We start from the raw sequence: 19,900 nt of genomic DNA, 5'->3' as shown, positions 1-19,900 counted from the left end.
AAGAAGGGCACACCCCCAACGTTGTCCTCTGAGCTCCATACGTTTATCATGTTACCCACAAATGTGCATTGTAATATCCACACACATATGTAACTACACATAATAAAAATATAATTTTATTAGCAAGTACTATATATTCTTGAAATTAGTGTGAATTATTGTTATATGCATGCATGAAGCACATACAGATGTGTGCTTTCTTTTTGTCTTACATAGCCTCAGGATGGTCTTGAACTCACAGTGATCCTCCTGTCTCTGCCTCCTGAGTGCTGTGATTTAATGCATGTGCCACCACACCCAGCCTTAGATGTATGCTTTTATTACACACACACAAATCCAGAGATGCCTCTGCATGTCTTTCCCGGCCAAGTAAGTCCTGGTGCACCTACAAGGCAATTGTTTTTAGATCTGAGCAAGTGAAGGAAGGCTTAATAGAAAACCTAATTTCTGAGCCCTGTCTTTAAGAATGAGGAATCTGGGACTTCCGGCCAAGATGGTGACCGCCTAGCTGTGCTGCAAATAACAGGGAAAGAAAGATAGATGCAGATCCTAAGGAGAGAGCTGTCCCAACATACCTCAAAAGGGGCCCAACTGAAACTAAAGAAAATTGGCAAAACAAGCAAGGGTGCTGTTTTCCTGATGAACCGGATACCAGCACAAAGAGGAAGGAGACCAACACAGAGAAAAATCAACTCCCACCAAATCAGAGAGCCAGAGCCTCAGAGGCCCCCAACACCTCAGCACTGAAGAGACCAAAAATGAACCCAACATGGCTCAGGGAAATTTTGCGGAAGAGGGGGCGGAAAGAATGTCAGAGTCACATGTTGGGTCATAATATGCAGAGACATTTATTGTACCAATAACTGTGGACTAACTTCACAATGCACGACCCATTTACATCAACAAGGAGGGTCCATTGGGAGGGGGTAGATATGGATGAGCCTAAACAATGGTACCAAACTGCCTGTATTTGCTGAAAAGAAAACTAATAAATTTAAATTAAAAAAATAAAGAATGAGGAATCTGCTTTGCAAAGGATAGAGAAATATTGTTCTGGATACAGAGTTCAGAAGAGGCATAGTATAATCATGAAACACAAAAAATGTGTGGGTAGGTTGATGAGCAAGGTGTTCTTGAGAACATGATCAAAAGTGTTTTTTTTCTTTTTAATCAAAAAAGTACAATGTAACCAGGCATGATGGCACATGCCTTTAATCCCAGCAGAGGTAGGAAGATCCTCATGAGTCCGAGGCCACCTGGACTGAAGTGATAGCTTGCGTCACAAGCATGAAGACTCCAAGTTTGATCCCCAGTACCCATGTAAAATGCCAAGTATGGTGACACTGGGAGGCAGAGATAGAAGGATCCCTGCATCTCACTGGCCATCAATCTAGCCTAATTGGTGAGCTCCAGAGGTGTCCTGACTGAGAAAACGCAAAAAGTGGACAGCAGTCCTGAAGATGACAAATGAGATTGTTCTCTGATGCCCACACATATACACACGCATGTGTTAAAAAGAAATGAGTGGGCTGTGGAGATGCCTCAGTGTGTAAAGTGCTCTCTCCTCAAGCTGCAGTGCCCGAGTTCAATCCCCACACGTTGCATAGAAAGCTGGAAGCCATGGGCTTCTGTAATCCCAACACAGCACTGCTGACTGCAACATGGGAGGCAGAGCCAGAAGACTTTCCTGGAAGTACAGCAGAAGCAGCAAAGTGAAAGTGAGAACTCCTGCCTTCAGTGAGGTGAACAGGTGTGGACTGACCCAAAAACTGTCCTCTGACCTCCGTGTGTTAGGCGGCACAGATGTGTGCACACACACACATACACACAACTTTTTTAAATACTAATCATTGGCAGGAAGACCTGTATGAAGACTGTTCAAAGTCAAACTTGTGATAAGGGGGCTCAAGATATGGAAACTGAACATGGCTAAAAGTTGGCCCAGAGTAAATTAGGGGAAAAAATATATCCATGCTAAAGTCTTATAGGAAATTTGTGTTATTAAAAAAAAATGAAAGCCAGGCATGGTGGCTCACACCTTTAATTCCAGCATTTGGGGGGGCAGAGGTAGGAGGATTGTCATGAGTTCAAGGCCACCCTGAGACTGCATAGTGAATTCCAAGTCAGCTTGGGCTAGAGCTAGACCCTACCTCGGGAAAAAAAAAAAAAAAAAGAGTGAGAGAGAATAATACTCCTTTAAATTGAATTAAATATCTGTGATCCTATCTCTTGAAATTATATTATATTGTATAACAAGTAGACGCCTGGTCCAGACAGTAGCCACTATTGATAAAATTTTTACTATTTTATTAGGAGTAGCATGACTAATTTCTCCTGATAGGAGTGACACTGCCATTCAAAATGGGGCATAATGTAGAACAAAGAATCTGCACAAGATATCTCACTTATAGTTGTGTAATTCAGAAATTTCATAATTTTCAGCGTTTTCTTCCTGAGTACCTAAATAACAGATGCTTTATCTTGTTGGACATAAAGTAACATGATTATATTCTATTTAATTAAACATCTGTCTCTATGTTCCTCATTTTTTATCCTCATAATCTAGTATTTGTTAGAGTTGGCAAATTATATGCCTCACATTATATAACTAACTCCTAATGAGAGGATATAATGTAAACAGTCACAAAATACCATAATTTACTCTTTTCATTTGACAACAAACTCCATAAAGGAAGAACCAAGGCACATAAATACTATGCTCACCTAATAGTAACTGGCAATGTAGATATGTTTTTAAGATATTTGGATCTATTATAAAAGAAATGTATAGTGTTTTAGGCAAATTTATGTTGTCTCAGATATCTCTGTTGCCTTTTTTGATTCAGCTCATCTACTTTTTTTAATGGTACAAGATTTGTTTTTAATTTTCAAAGTCAGGTATGTGCAAAGTAATGTTTCAGACTTTAAACAGCTAAAAAAAAAAAAAAAAAAAGATAATAGCCAGGTATGGTGGTACATGCCTTTAATCCCAGCACTTGAAAGGAAGAGGTAAGAGGATCGCCATGAGTTCAAGGCCACCCTGAGACTATGTAGTGAATTCCAAGTCATCCTGAGATAAAGTGAGACCATACCTTGAAAAACTTTTTTTTAAAAAGATACTTTTTTTTCAGTCCTTTATTAAATTTTTCTCTCTTTAAAGCCTAGTTAATCTTACCTTTGTTCCCTCGCTATTAATGAGAAATATCTAGTTTAAGAAACTAGTGTTGGGCATTAGGGTTGTGGCTCAGTGGCTACCAAGCATGCAGAAGGCCCTGGGTTCAGTCCCCCAACACGGGTGAGGAAGAGTAGGTATTGGATATATGTTTACAAGAATCTGTTTAGTTTGACGACTATTTTGAAAAAGTCTAAAATTTTCACCATCACCACTGTATATTCCCTGCCCCCCCCCCAGGATGACATCATATACTTGGTAATGGCCACCTTCTTGAGGCCAGATGTTAGGTTAGAGGGGACTGAGAAGACAGTGAGATTTAAAATATTAGATACTTGGAGTTCTTTATAATATTGCATTTGCTTCTTATGGGTGTGTGTGTGTATGTTCTATATCTCATCAGGTATTCATGAATAAATAGTTCACACCCTCCCAAGAGAATAAGTCCTTTCTTTTCTGTAAACAGTGATTGCATTGATCCTGTTTTAGAATTTCTTCCCTTGTTTCTCTCTTCCTTCTTGGCAACACTGTTTTTAGAGTCTTAAATTGATTCACATATTCCTGGAATATTCCCATCTCTCCTACCATTTTCAACTTATTATTAGCTGAGACCTAATTTCTGAAGAATTTTGCTTCACTGGAGAGATAATAGAGCATGGTGGCTAAGGGAACGAGACCTTTTGTGTGACGCTCATGCTGCTGGAACAAGCTGTGCGCAACCCTGCAGACATTCTTTAGCCTGGCTGTGTTCTAAGGGTGTTCTCTGGCTGGAGGGATGGCTTAGCAGTTTAGGCATTTGCCTGCAAAGCCAGAGAACCCAGGTTTGATTCCCCAGGACCACATTAGCCAGATGCACAAGGGGGCGCACGTATCTGGAGTTTGTTTGCAATGGCTGGAGGCCCTGGCACGGCCATTCTTTCTCTCTCTCTCCCCCTCTTTCTCTGTCAAATAAATAAATAAGTAAATTTTAAAAAGTTTTCTTAGTTAAGGTGGAAAAAATTACAGTACATACCTTACAGGATTATTGTAAGAATTAAACAATTTCCTGTGGGAAAAGAGGAAGTCCTCAGTGAAGTCCTGTGTTGAATTTTGTAGTAGTGATATTCCTCTTTGTACCTGAGTACAGAGACAGGTAAAGAAGTAGGTATAACCAATTAAAACCACGTTCTCATTGTCAGCCTGTTACTTAGAGACCATTCACACTAGAGGCTAGGTTAATCTCCAAGAGAGACCACTTATTTATTATTGCTTCTTAAAATAGAGAATGTTTCTAGTATTCCTAAAATGAGTAGGTTGAGGGAATCTTTCCATGATCATTACTGTTTCAGTAGTAGTGAAATTTGGGAAAATAGAATGGGTTCTATATACCTACCTGTTCTTTGAATGCAGTACATTGTGTACACAAATCCAGATAGTTAAGAGAACTTTTAGTAAGAGACAGAGAAGGGATGTGTGCTGTGCGTGAACTGTATGACAGTATTTATTATGGGTACTGGCTCGCTTTCAGGCACCAGCTCTTCATGTGAGATCTCTGGGTCCCAGAAGGCCAGGACTCCCTTCATTGCTTATGCCTTGCTTATGCTTATCCACTAAGCACAAGATACAGGAAGTGGTAGAAAAATTGAGTTTGGGCTCTAAGTAGACCCTTTTGTGATTGTACTTTACCACCCATAGGGCAAACTGACGAAAGATAAGAAAATTCTTCCAAGACAGTCATTTGATACTTAATCTCTGTAGAGTAGAAGGTACATGACTACAAATAACAGATTATTAATTATGAAAGTAAATTTATTTCCTTCTGTAGTCAAAATGAGCACTTTAGGCTTACTTCTATACTCATTTTGTATTCCAGCTATCATTTTCCTCTTGAGGAGAGGTGGTACTTAATATTCAAAAAGTTTTATTTCCCAAATAGGTTAGATTCTTCTCTGGTGAATAAGTGACTCATTGTGCCACAGATTAGGAATTAATGTCACAAATAACGTACACTTCTTTCCCATAGTCTACTTATGATGTGTCATGTAAGAACTCTTCCAGCTATTAACCTTTAAAAAGAAACAGTTAAATTCCTGAGGCTTTCATCCCATCCCTTACATAACCTGCACTGTCTTGTTTTGTTTTAACAAGTCATGCAGAAATGCCCCCATTCACAAAAGGAGTTGGTACCTAAACTAACAACCCAGCAGCATATTCAGCCTGCCATTCTAAAAATTTGTGTGTGGCATTTTATACAGTTGTTTACTCTAATTTAGACTTCAACAGCATTTGTCTTGGTATTGTTCTTATCTATCTAGTACCAAATTCAGGATTCAGATTAAACCGCAGTATTGTCTCTGAAGAACAGAGCATGCTCTGGCTTTTCTTAGATTCAAGGTAAAGGTGTGGTTTGGCCACATTAGCAGTTCTGTGTGGAAATGTAATTCAGGAGCTTCTGCAACCTGACCTGACTGGGATCCAGCTTTCTTTGGGCACTTCCTGCTCTGAACTCTCCCAGCACTTCTTAAGCCACCCAGTTCAGCCTTAATGCTCTACTTAGGTTTCACGTGATTTCCTTTTTCTCCTTCTTCTCCTCCTTCTCCTCCTTCTCCTCCTCCTTCCCTTCCTCCTTCCCCTCCCCCTTCCCCTCCCCCTCCCCCTCCTCTTCCTCCTCCTCTTCCTCGCCCCCTCCTCCTCCTCCCTTCTTCTTTCTTTTTCTTTCTTATGTTGTGAAAGCTTTTTGAGATCAGGAATGGTGACAGGTTTGCTAAGCATGTCTGAGCACTGGTAGTGTGGACCAAGCTCCTAGGAAATGGATAGTGACTGTGTTCACAGCTTTTCTTCTCTTGGTGCTGCTACTGTGAATCATCTAGGATGTCTGTGTATCTGTGAAATCCTGAGTACAGAATGTACTTATGAAATAATAGATTGTTTTGGTTTTGTTTTTCATGGTAGAGTCTTACTCTAGCTCAGGCTGACCTGGAATTCACTATAAAGTCTCAGGCTGGCCTTGAACTCAAAGCAATCCTCCTACATCTGCCTCCTGAGTGCTGGAGATTTTTTATATAAAGAAAGACCGGGTGGTAAAACCAATACTTCAACTAACAGTTAAACTTCAGAAAGAAAGAAAATAATTCCAAAAGTATTATCTGAGATGTAAAAGTAGTGAGTACATAAATGGGTAAATATGTACAAATAAACTGTTGAACACAATAAATATAAGTGGATTAGCCAGCACTTACAAAACAGAATGTGATTGAATTCAAACAACATTTATCTAAAACCAGCTCTGTGCTTTTTCATGGAACACTTGAAACTCTGGTCCTCTGCTAATGGGGGACATAAAATAGTTCTCTACTTCAAGAATTTGACATTAATCATGTAGTTGAGCTTGTAAATACTGCAAAACCTGCCCTTCCATGACTACTTTCATCCTTCTAAAAATATGGCACATATGCGCCAGGAGTTATTTTCAGAAGTGTTTGTAGCTGCATTATTTGTAATAGAAGAAAAAAACCAAATAACCCAAAGGTTCACCTAAAAATGATGATTAAACTAATTCTGGTAGATTCACACCATAGGATTGAGCAGCAGTAGAAAAGAGAACTCTTAACTATAGGCAATAATGTGCATGAATCTTAGAAACAGTATTGATTTATAAGAAATGTTGGCAAAGTGATAATAAATACTAATACATTTATGTGATTAATCTAACATTTTTACAACAAAGAAGTGAAATACACCATTTGCAGTAGTTGTTTCGTCTTGTATTGGTTACTTTCTTGTTGCTGAGACAACACACCTGACAAAAATGAGTGTGGAGGAAGAAGGGTTTATTTCCGCTTACAGCCCTAGGTGGCAGGCATCCACATGGTGGAGAAAGCTTGGCAGCAGGAGCTTGAGGCGGCTGGTCACATTCCATCACAGTGAGCAGCAGAGAGCCACTCAGCCACCTCATGCCTTCTTATATGGTCCATGGCCCCAGCCCACGGAATTGTGCTGCCCATGATTAAGGCAGGTAGGTCTTCCCACCTTAACTAACTTAATCAAGGTAATCCCTATAGACACACACAGAGGTTGACCTAATCTGCATAATCCTCACCAGTGATTCTAGAGACTGTCACACTGACAGTCAACACAAAGCATCAGATCAGTGAAGGTGAAGAGATTGGTTAAAAAAAAACAAAAACAATGCAGAGGCTGGAAGCCCTGGCGCGCCCATTCTCTCTCTCTCCCTCTATCTGTCTTTCTCTCTGTGTCTGTCGCTCTCAAATAAATTAAAAATAAATTAAAAAAAAAAAAAGCAAAAACAAGAAGTAAGCTCAGAAGGAAAATGACCAAAAGGATGAGGATGGTATTGAGCATCAGCATAACTGTAACATCATTAAATCCTTACCCCTATCTCCTTGGAGGTTTCTTCTTTAGATTCATAATCTTATTTCTCACCATTTCTGACATGTTTACTATTGATTGATTGATTAATTGATTTAAAGACACGTAAAGAGAATGAGAACACCAGGGCCTCTTGCAACTGCAAATAAACATATGCCCCACCTTGTGCGTATAGCTTACATGGGTCCTGGGGATTTGAACTTGGATCCTTTGGATTTGCAGGCAAGTGCCTTAACCACTAAACCATCTCTCCAGCTGTCCTATATAGTTTTTACTGGTGAAGATTAAGCTGGAAGTACAGATGTTGTTGACACAGATATAAATTATTCTTATGAGGGGAAATAGATGATAAGCTAGTAAACAAATACTTCTGTTGTATCATTATGTATAGTGATAAGTTCACTGGGGCCTGACTAGAGTAATCTATTTTAGAGAGGGTCAGTCTAGTGTGAGGAGGTAAGGGGCATAGCATAACAAGATTCAGGAAAGGGTACTATAGCAGAGGGAACATAAGTTCAGAGGCCTCAGTTTGGCCTGTCTCAAGAACAGGAAGGCCTGTCTGTAGCTGAGGCAGCAAAGACATGAGGACACTGGTCAGGGCTGAGAGCAAGCTCCTGCCTGTCATGGAGGACTTGGTGAGTATGTGTTTTAAGCATGCTATCATCAGAAAGTTTTGACTACGGGTCCTGATCCATAGCAGAAACATAACTAGGAAAAGAGGCTGACAAACAACAGGAAGCAAATAAATAGCACAATAAAAGACAACTGGTAGTAAGACAAGCAAGGAAAAAAAAATGAGATTAAAAGAATATATTTTCAGAGTTGAAAGAGAAACTAAAGAAATCTGGCTAATTTTATTACACCAAATCTTCATCTGATATCACTTGCATAACTTCATTCTCTCTCAAACACATACACTCTTTATGACACATTCATGTCCTGAAGTAGGATGTTTTTATCTAGAGGATTAAGAATATTTTTCTTAATGGTAGATCACAATTGTGTTGATTAATGAGATCATGTGATATATGCTTTCAGCCATCTTGAGATGTGTGGTATGTGCATGAAATGAGTAGTAGTATCATTAATGATTATGCAGGATAACAAGAGTTTTTAAATGTTCTGTTAATGCTGTGATGAAATAAAATGCAGCTGGGGATTATCCATGGTGAGAAGTCATATGCTATACTTAATGTGTTTTAAGCAGCAGAGCTTGCTTGCAGCTCCCCATTGTACACCAGAGCCATGGGAGAGGCCTTAGCAATGTGGTCATGTACTGTTTATTTTTTTTAATATTTATTTATTTATTTATTTATGAGAGAGTGGAAGAGACAGAGAGAGTGAATGTGGGCATGCATTGTCACTGCAAATGAATTCCAGATGCATGTGCCACTTTGTGTATCTATCTGGCTTTCTGTGGGTACTGGGGACTTGAAGCCAGACTGTCAGGCAAGCAAATGCCTTCAACCACTGAGCCACCTCTCCAGTCCCATTTAGTGGATTTTTAATGGCAGAGAGAAGCTCTTTTATACATTTGGCTTTACATAGATAGTGGAAAATTGAAACTAGGCCATTCAGGCTTTGCAAGCAAGTGTCTTTCACCAATGATCTCCATCCCCAAGTAAATTATTTAAGTGTAGTTGACTTAATTCATAGCCCACTGCATCACATTTCTTCTCTCATGTGGCACTTGGTGACTGCAGTTAGATTTGAGAATCAACAAAGGAGATACTGATATTTGGATTTTGTAATCTCAGTAAGGTGCACTGTCATTTCTTGAATACCATTGGTTTCAAAAGATTTTGTTTCTGCAGGGAACATTTATCAGTGTCTGTAGATACTTTTGCTTATCACAGTGGAAGAGGAGGCTGCTTCTGGCTTCTAATATGACAGACCGTTGATACTGTTAAACATCATACACAGGAGAGTCCCATGCAGTAGATAGCTATATAGCCCTAAATAGCGAAAGCAGCCATTGAGAAACCCCCTAAAAAATGGGTACGACTGAGCCAGGCATAGTGGTGCACACCTTTAATCCCAACACTTGGGAGGCAGAAGTAGGAGGATTGCTGTGAGTTTGAGGCCACCCTGAGACTACATAGTGAATTCCAGGTCTGCCAGGGCTACAGCGAAACCCTGCCTCAGAAAAGGGAGGTTAACAACTGGCTCCAGACCCAAGGTAGGACTGGTTTCCAGAAACTCCCTCCATCTCCCACTGTGCTGACTCATCTGAGGCTTAGAGACCATTTCACATGGTGCACATGGCCTTTGGTGTCTGGCACCAGAAGTCTGGGTGGTGGAGGAGAAACAAGGTTGGAAACATATAAGGCCATAAGCCAGTATGAGGAAAATCCTTTGAGGCAATAGACAGCCAAGGATTCAGTTTTGAGGATTACCTAGGCAAAATGGGAGTTATTTCATAAGCAGACAATAGACTATGCAACATGATTATGCAAACAGTCATGGATTTTTATCCCATTTATATGCCACCCTCACTTGTAGAATCATCCAAGGGCTGGCATATAGCTGAGTAGTATATAGTGTGTACTTAACATATGCAAGGACCTAGGTTTAATTCCCCAGAGAAAACACACATAAACATGCATGTGTCGGCATGCCCACACACAACAGCAGCAACAGCAACAAAAAGTCATCAAAATAGATTTTATCATTTAGGGCTAAACCTATAGCACAAGAAGCACATATGAAATTGCATGTTTTTATATCAAAGTTGTCAATGCAAATAATTCAAACCATAACAATAAAAATCCTGCTCATTCAATAAAAATATTTCACAAGTTATCAGGTAAAAGGCAAATAGTAAATAGCCAAAAATAGTGGGACAAAATTTCCTAGTAGAAATGCCACATTATTTGTTGATCAAAACATTATAATTATATTTGTACATTTGTGGTGGTTATAGTATTTGATAGCTTTGTTTTGTAATTTTTTCAATGGGAGAAAGAGAGTTGGGACACCAGGGCCTCCAGCCACTGTAATTGAACTGCAGATGCATATGCCACCTTGTGCACTTGCATCACCTTGTGCATCTGGTTTACGTGGGATCTGGAGAGTCGAATCTGGGTCCTTCAGCTTTGCAGGCAAGTGCCTTAACCATTAAGCCATCTCTGTAGCCCTTAGTAGCCTTTTTTTTTTTTTTTTTTTTTTTTTGAGGTAGGGTCTCACTCTAGCCCAGACTGACCTGGAATTCACTATGTAGTCTCAGGGTAGCCTTAAACTCACAGTAATTCTCCTACCTTCTGCCTCCTGAGTACTGGGATTAAAGGCATGTGCCACCACACCTAGCCCTTGATAGCTTTTTTTCGTTTTTTTTAATTTGAGAGCGACAAAGCAAAAGAGGGAGGGGGAGAGAGAGAGAATGGGTGTGCCAGGGCCTCCAGTCACAGAAAATGAATTCCAGACTCATGTGCCCCCTTGTGCCCTGGGGAATCAAGCCTCGAACCAGGGTCCTTAGGCTTTACAGGCAAGCGTTTAATCTCTAAGCCATCTCTCTAGCCCCCTTGATAGCTTTTTAGCCCTTGATAGCTTTTTAAAAGTAGATAAGTTTTGGGCTGCAGAGATGGCTTAGCGGTTAAGCCCTTGCCTGTGAAGCCTAAGGACGCCGGTTTGAGGCTCGGTTCCCCAGGTCCCACGTTAGCCAGATGCACAGGGCGCACGCGTCTGGAGTTCGTTTGCAGAGGCTGGAAGCCCTGGTGCACCCATTCTCTCTCTCTCCCTCTACCTGTCTTTCTCTCTGTGTCTGTCACTCTCAAATAAGTAAATAAAAAATGTTTTTAAAAAAGTAGATAAGTTTTAAGCTTTACAGATCAGATGTCTGCCTCTGTTCAGATTTTTATCAAGTAAATAAATCTTTAAATGTAAAACTGCATCAACTTTCCACTGCTCTCTCTCACTCTCTCTCTGTCACCTTTGAATTAATCTGAATTTATTTGTCCTCTTGCTCACTTCCATGTCTGTGGCCATGAACACAGGGGTCTTCTAATCTCTCCCTGAGGACTTCAGGCTATCCACTTTGATCCCCTCTAGATCCTGGTTACAACATATCTGTGTTACCCAATATTTTCACTATTACTTACATTCTTCCAAAGAAGCCTGAAACACATCAGATAGGCTGGGCAAAGCCAGAGGACAGGTGGGAACAGCCTGGAACTTAGAGAATAGTGTTGGAAACTCTACCATCAGTTGCTTTTTAAAACAAAATGTTCTGTTTGTTTGTTTGAGAGAGAATGAGAGGCAGATAGAGAGAATGGTCACACCAGGGCCTCTAGCCACTGGAAGTGAACTCAAGACACATGTACCACCTTGTGCAGCTGGCTTTACATGCATACTGGGGAATCAAACCTTGGTCCTTCGGCTTTGCAGGTAAGTGCCTTAACCACTGAGCAATCTCTCCAGCTCTGTTGCTTTTCTTCTATACTCAAGGAAAGATTATTTTCACTAGGAATGCCATTAACCCTACCATCTCATATGGGCAGCCTTCTTCAACTTGCTTGGCATCCCTGGTACATGTGTAGCTTCTTTGTTCTTATAAATATCCAGCCTGGTTTCTGTGGCATTGGGGTGGCCTGGTTTTACTCCTGCCTCCCTGTCTTACTCCTCTTTCATGAATACCTTTCTCTGTCTGCCCGGTAGGTTCTGTCCTATATCACAGAGCTCAACTTATGTTCAACTCAGTTCACTCCCAGAACTTAGAATCCTCCATTCTATGCTACAAACCTGCCTGTCATTCCCACCAACCATGTGATCACCCATGCCAGAAGCCTGGGACTCATTCTAGGTGCCTTTTCTTTTTGCTTCATTTACTCATTTAATTATTCCTCCTGCCTGTTTTTCTCTTTTCTCTCCTCCCTGCTGTAATTTTCTGGGTCTTATCTCAGGTCTCAGAGATCGTGGATCATTGCAGCCTTTTGACTGAGCTTTCTGCCAAGAATCATCTCCAAGTTTCATCTTCTTCTGTGTGCAAATGCAGAATATGTTAGCTCTGGCTCACTGCCTCATTTTCTCCTCTAGGCAAAGTCTAGGCTCCATCACCTGACCCTCGAGAACCTTTGCAATCTGGTCCGTTTTATTTCAGAATCCTCACCTTCTGTTCAAGCTGTTTCCTCTCCCAGCTATACCTTTTCAGCTCTTCTAACCTTAGTCAGTACACCCCCTTTCTCTACCCAGCCCCACCCTTGTGGAGGTGTATGACATTGGCTGCAAGCTAAAATGTGTAGAACCAGGCAGAATGCTTTACATTCCTTCTGTCATATGCTTCCCCAGTTGCCCTGTGACATAGCTGTTATTACTCCAGTTTTGCAAATGTTGGAACAAAGAGAGGTCAATATATTTAACCAATATATTTAATATATTACCAATATATTTAAGTGACGTAGCTCAAAAAAGCCACTCTTGGCTGGGCATGGTAGAGCATGCCTTTAGTCTCAGCACTGGGGAGGCAGAGGTAGGAGGACCCCATTGCTATGAGTTCAAGGCCATCCTGAAACTACATACTCAATTTCAGGTCAGCCTGAACTACAGTGAGACCCTACTTCAAAAAAGAAAACCACTCATATGATATGCCCCTATATGACACAGTTGATGAATATGCGGCTGCCTCTACTGCACGGTTGGGCCATTTTGAGAGCAGATACAATATCACCAGCCATCCTTACAACTGGGATCCAATACTTTTCACATAGTAGACACACTGGTATATGAATGAGTTGTTGAAGCTAAACATTCAAAATATCACATAAGTTGCATGAGAAGTAAGACCATATATATGTATCTGGGCTGGGTAGATGGCTCAGCAGTTAAAAGTTAAAAGTTACAGCCGGGCGTGGTGGCGCACGCCTTTAATCCCAGCACTCGGGAGGCAGAGGTAGGAGGATCGCCGTGAGTTCAAGGCCACCCTGAGACTACAGAGTTAATTCCAGGTCAGCCTGGACCAGAGTGAGACCCTACCTCACAAAACCAAAAAAAAAAAAAAAAAAAAAAAGTTAAAAGTTGCCTGCCAGTCAGGTAATCGATTCCCCCAGTACCCATGTAAAGCCAGACACACAATGTGACGCATGCATCTGGAGTTTGTTTGCAGTGGCAAGAGGCCCTAGGTTGCCCATACTCTTTCTCTCTTAAAAGAAGTAAAAATGTTATCACTGCCTTTAAGGGGAACTCATTGAGAATGATAACTATTTGGAAGAATTAAATACTGAGCTTAAAAGCAATTCTTATTCCTGGTCCCAATGGACAGTGTTAATTCTATAAAAATTACCTTATCTTTTTAAGGGTGTATGTGCTAATACCTAACGGCATCAGCAGCTTAATTATTGACTTAATCAAGGCTTGGGGCAGACAGACTGACTGCTTCTTTGAGAATTGCTGCCTGCTTTGCCAAGGATCCTGAGAAAGCGGAAGCTTTCTGCCTCTCTAGCCATGAGCTAGTTTATCAGTTCTGATGGAAGCAGTGCTTCCCAGCTCCATCAAAGCTGGCCAGAACACTGTCCGTCTTACACATATGTATACAAAAGAAAAGTTTCAATTACCATCCTAAATGCAAAAATAATATGATTAAAATACAGGTACAGTCATCCTGTGGTTACTGGGATTGCTCTTGTGGAGGATCATTGAAACGTGGTCTCTGATGTCCTTTGCAGGAGTTGGTTGCATGCTTATTTCAGAAACCAAAACCCATGTAGGGAAAGTGTTGTGTCCAACCCCGCCCCCCCACACAAAGCCTTAAAACTGAATGAGGAAAAAAATTTAATTACATGAATATTAAGAGGTTACTTATCTATTATAGCATTGGGCCACAAGTTGACTAATTAAAAGGAATGCAGGTTGGAAAGCTGCCACAAATCTGCTCCTTTCATTTAGAGGGCCACAGGCCGAAGCCAGTGATTGTGCGTGACAGACTCCAGGAACAATGGTGCAGCGCACAGACCGTCCAGATGAAGCATGCTCATCTGAATTACACCGACGACAGGGTGGCCTACAGGCAAACAAAATGGTTAAACAATACATAATCAAGTTTTTATTTGGTATTTCCTGCGAGGCTGTACCAGTTGCCAGGGAGAGTACTGTATTTTTTTTTCCCCCTGGGCTGTATTAATTGTTGACCATAGCTGGCAGAGCCCCAAATAGGGACAGATAAGGGGGAAAATGGCATCTGGACATTAAAGCCCCAAGTGTACTGGGTTGGAGAGGGGAGCACAAAAAATTACAGCATATATCAGGAATTTTCCAACTAACGATGTGCGGATGTGGTAGTGCAAGGGAAAAGGAGCCAAACTGAGCTTGCTTTGTTCACTGAGAGGCCCCCCTGTAACATTCCTTTTAGCTGTGCATATGTTGGCTTCATTTGTACAGTTTTAACTTTATACTGTGCATGGAGAAGCTCACTTGTAACTGGTTGTGCCTAATAATTCTATTGTAGTTGTGAAAGCTTATGGATAGTTGCTATGTCTTTAGGAGCAGCTGCAAAAGCCAAGTGCACACTGAAAAGTTACAGTGTTGGGCTGTTACTCTAAAAGATGCCAGTAATTATTTTCTTTGATTTCACTACAGTTTTTTAAGGCAATTTTCATTTCTGGAGATAAGGAACGGTATCTTTAAGAGCCTGGGGTAAGAGTAGAGGCCTGACCTGGGACAGTGAGAATATAGATTCCTAACATGCAAATAAAATTTTTCTCTCACGTGCCTTGTAAAGCATAAGAATTTGTGAAAAGATAATCTATCTGCTACTTCTAGGTTCCATTTTAAAAGTGAGTAAGTCAGCTATAGGATTAAGTATTATTATAGCTCAGTGATCTTTTTATTGTTGTTGAGAGGGTTGCAGTTTTGTTTAAGCTGTCCTAGAACTCACTGTTCTGGCCTTGAACTCCTGGTAATCCACCTGCTTCAGCCTCCTAAGTGTGGGGATTACAAGGGTAGGCAGTTCTGTGGTCTTATTTTAATTCAGTGACACTGTGAAAAGCTTAGTGATAAAGTCCACTGGGCCGGATGTGGTGGGTGTGCACAGTGAAAAGCCACATCATCGGTCTCCCAGGGGTATCTGTCACAGTCATGGACATCTGTCTGTGTGCATGATTGCTAGCCCAGTCGTGTCTTTAATTCTAGCTCTGACCCATGGCTAGTTGTGGACTCTTACTTCCTAACATGTTTTGAACATCATACAGTATGGAAGAAAAATATGAAGTTTGTGTCAAGTTTTTATATTTAAGTTCCATGAAATGTGTGTGTCCTTAGTGAAATGCCAGGTGTGCAAAAGCCCATGCTAAGCTCTGGCCATGTTATGTCATCCTCTCTGTTGGAACCTTTTGGGCTTCCTCTAGCTTCCTAGAACATTCTTTCTAATCTGTCTGCATTAGAGTTGAATATGTTTACTTAATAAACATTGAATTCTTCAACAGATAACAAGGAATGGCTTATTTGATCTGTAATGAAAGTTGGTGCCTAGTCTTTGATTACTGCTAAGCATTTTTTGAGAAGCTGAAATTTTGATAACTTTTCAGAAGTAAGACCCAGCTAATCGTTAAGGGGGAAAAAAAAAAACAACCCTGAAAAACAGTAGCTTTCAAATAGCATTACACTTTCTGAGCTGGGCTTTCCACTACAGTTTGCACATACTTGATGACATTATAGATGCTGCGTAGGAAAACAAAGGCCAGGGGCTTCTTCTCCAGATGTAAAGAGAAAATCACCTCTCCTTATGGGCTTATACCAATTGGAAGAGATTTCCTAAGGCTTGATTTGTACATGTCCATTACATTTTTCCAGTGTGTGTTCATTTTCTTCTCCAGAAATCTTGACCTTCTGTAAGGCAGGAAACATGTAAGGGATTTACAGACTCCATATATTAGAACTGCACAACTCAGTTTCCCAGGACTTAAGCTGCTGTCTATTCAATAAAAGTGTGGCTGTATTAATAATGACCAATGTTTAAGATCCAAACATCACTATAAATCCACCAAACCTCATAAGCCAAAGCATGTATTTAAGTAGGCATGAGTTTCTGGCATCAGACTGGCTTGCTTTTTTGTTTTGTTTTGTTTTCAAAGTAAATCTTCTGTCCCAAAACCATTTTCCCCCAAAATATTGTGAAGCCTTGAATAATATAACCATTATTTCATCTTCAAATCATTATCGCAATAACATCTTCTGAGTAACTTAGTAAGAACTGTAATAAGTCATACACATGTGTGACAATTTTTTATGAGATCATTACTTCTTAACATTAGGAAATAAAACTTGCTAATTATCTCCCACAGAAACAATAACAAAAAATAATAAGCCACATATGGTCAGCTCAAAGCTGGAAAGTTACCTTTTCATTTTTACAATTGGCGTTTTCTCCTCAGTGGCTATTTAAGTTGGGCTGTTAGCAATTTAGCCTGTCTTTAATTTCAAGCAGAATTCTTCTAGTAAGAACATCCCAATAGGAAGCCCCACTCCTGTAGCCTCGCTTCCCATTGGCTAGCTGGGAAAACAGCATTTCTGCATAAATTGGATGCTTCCTTCTCCCCTGGAGACCAAATATGCTCATGTTTCACAATCGTGGGGTTTGTAAGCTCGAGTCCATTGCCTGGAACTGGAAACTTTCACTTTGTAGAAAGAACACAGCACACATGGAGACCTGGATCCAGTACCCCCAACATGCCCATGGGTCTGATGGCAGATTGAACACATGCTTTCTTCTTCTTAGCCCAGTGTTTCTGAGCTCCTCGGGCTGAAATCAGAACCCGATGTGCATGAGAGAGAAGTCTCCCTTCAAAGAAAAGTATTTCCTTTTTGTGGAGGAAGGGGGCAGTGCAGGCAGTGCACACAGAACCGAACCCAAGGGGTTAACCTGGGAGCTGCTTTGAAAACCGAGGCGAAGGTCACTGGCGGCGAGAGCAAAGGCTTTGAAAGCCTGCCGTCCTGCGCCTTCCAGCCTGCCTTCCCCACCCAGGGGATTGTAAACATTGGCTCCCGGCCACCGCGTCCCACGGCACAAAACTGCTCTGTGCCCAGCGGACAGTCCACTGCTCGCCGGGTCTGCCCGAGGAATGTGAACGCACGGACACGCTCATTTAGCCCCGCTTCTCAGGGAACTTAGCTGCCCACTTTCCCAAGTTAAAAGAATGTGTAGAATGCTGTCACTTAATCAGAACCCAGAAGAGCTCTTTTATCTGCCATTTGTTAGTAACTAGCCTTATCTCTTTGTCCTTTAGCTCAAGCCTGTGCCCTCGGATATGAGGACTGGTCACAGGGAATGCACTTATATTACCTTGAGCATTACTAATGATTTTCCTTTCTTATATTCAAGCAGGGAACCCAGGGCCTTTGGATAATTTAAATAAAGTTGTCTTTAGTCCTTAGAGTTATGTGGTGGTTATTTAAGAGGAACCAGGATGGTGCTGGGGGTTAACACAGCCATTTATGCCTGGTTCTTCAAAAGTCTGTAATCCCTAATTTATCATAATAACCTTCATCCATCCAGCTGAATGAGAACAGAATGGGACTTCCAGAGATAATATGTGTAACTTGAGTTTTTCACACTTGAACTTCTAAAAATATGTTGCAAAGGGTTAATACCCTTCTATCTGTAAGCAGTTTTATGGAATTTCAGCTATTTCATGTGATATTTGCCCCTTAAGTGATCTCTGGAACCAGTCATTTTGATAGATTCACATGTTACAGTAAGTAGAGTTAGAAAAAGTATGTCCCACACTTTTTGCTGTGGTCTTTTTTACCCACCCACCCCCCCAGTCTGTGTTTTGGGGTAAACATATAAGATCTTATCCTTCTGGAATGACTTACTATACATACATTTTGTAATCATTTGGATGATTGCCCACAGAAAGTTCAATCAGTCACTGCACATTCTAGTTAAAATAATGATGCTTGACTATGAAAATAAAAGGAAGCAGACCACAGCACCCACCGTATTGCATGGGCAAGTATACGGGCTGTTCTCTGGCCTTTGCCGACCCATCTAAATGATCCGTGAGGGATTTTCACAGTACCTTGTAGAATAACTGCTTTCTTTGTGGCATCACGAATTTTACTGTGTCCTTACTAATGCCCTTTCAGTTTTCCATTTCTCTAAACGTCAAGTTTCTGTAATGTCACTAATCTCATGCATTGGTACACAGTACTATGTCCAGATAGTGTTGATGACATAGTACAGCTTATTCTGAGTTAAAGGATTCGGAGGTTGAAAAGAATATAAAAATAATTTTTTTTAATTAATTAATTTATTTATTTATTTGAGAGCGACAGACACAGAGAGAAAGACAGATAGAGGGAGAGAGAGAGAATGGGCGCACCAGGGCTTCCAGCCTCTGCAAACGAACTCCAGACGCGTGCGCCCCCTTGTGCATCTGGCTAACGTGGGACCTGGGGAACCGAGCCTCGAACCGGGGTCCTTAGGCTTCACAGGCAAGCGCTTAACCACTAAGCCATCTCTCCAGCCCAAAAATAATTTTACATGACCTTATGATTTTATAGTTGAGAAAACTGGGGCCCTATGATAGGAAATTATCTTTTTCATGATAAATTAACAGAGGTTGTTTAGAATAAACATAGACAGGTATATCTGGATTGAAAACCCAATTCTCCAAATCTCAGTGCAGAACTCTTTTTCTTGGCCCATCATTAGTGTTGACCCATATAGTGTGTTGTTCCCTGGCAATCAAAGGTATGATATTTGTAGACACTTCAGCAGGTAGAGGACTGTGTAGCAATTACAAGTGACATTTTATACACTGAGCATGTGGTAACATGAGGTCTTGACCTTTATCTGTTCTCAAGGCTCTGGTGACTTAACATGTTAACCATTCATTTATCTACTTGCCACACTTCATATTCACTATATGCATCTCACAATTTCTGTATAGCCAGTCTTCTTTCTCTGTTGTGCATTTGACATGTGACTTCACATTTCAACAATGAACTCTAAATCAAAACTAACACTATGACCAAAGCTATTCACATAGGACTCACTCCTTTCATGACTAAATGAGAAAGACTGAATACAAATATAAAAGCCATCAATCCAAAGAGGCACAAAAGAAAAGGCATTCTTCCTAATAAACATACTGATATAGTTTTTAAAGACCAATATGGTGCACAGTTATTATGAAACAATAACATTGTAATATATAATGCTAAGCTAATTTTTAAGATGCCTTTATATAAACTAGAAGAAAGGGAAAATGTAAAATTTAAATATTGAATAAGAAAACAGAGTCAACCTATCAGTCCTTCATAAAGACTAGCAAAGACCATCCAGTGGTAAAGCTGGTCTGGGAAGAGCTTGGTATGGGGTGCATGAGTCCACTTGGGCATTTGGTGGGAGAGCCCGTAGAAGAACTTGTA

At 40.7% G+C, this 19,900-nt stretch overlaps 1 protein-coding gene across 3 annotated transcripts in view; it reads left to right on the top strand.

Annotated features, from left to right (window-relative positions):
• Cdk6 (cyclin dependent kinase 6) overlaps positions 1-19,900 on the top strand; it is a 256,826-nt gene that overhangs the window by 133,503 nt on the left and 103,423 nt on the right. The window lies entirely within an intron of this gene.

The sequence above is a fragment of the Jaculus jaculus genome, chromosome 10 (assembly GCF_020740685.1).
Source record: "Jaculus jaculus isolate mJacJac1 chromosome 10, mJacJac1.mat.Y.cur, whole genome shotgun sequence".
NCBI classification, from domain to species: domain Eukaryota; kingdom Metazoa; phylum Chordata; class Mammalia; order Rodentia; family Dipodidae; genus Jaculus; species Jaculus jaculus.
Note: the sequence above shows the minus strand (reverse complement) of the source record. Positions and strands in the feature narration are given on the sequence as shown.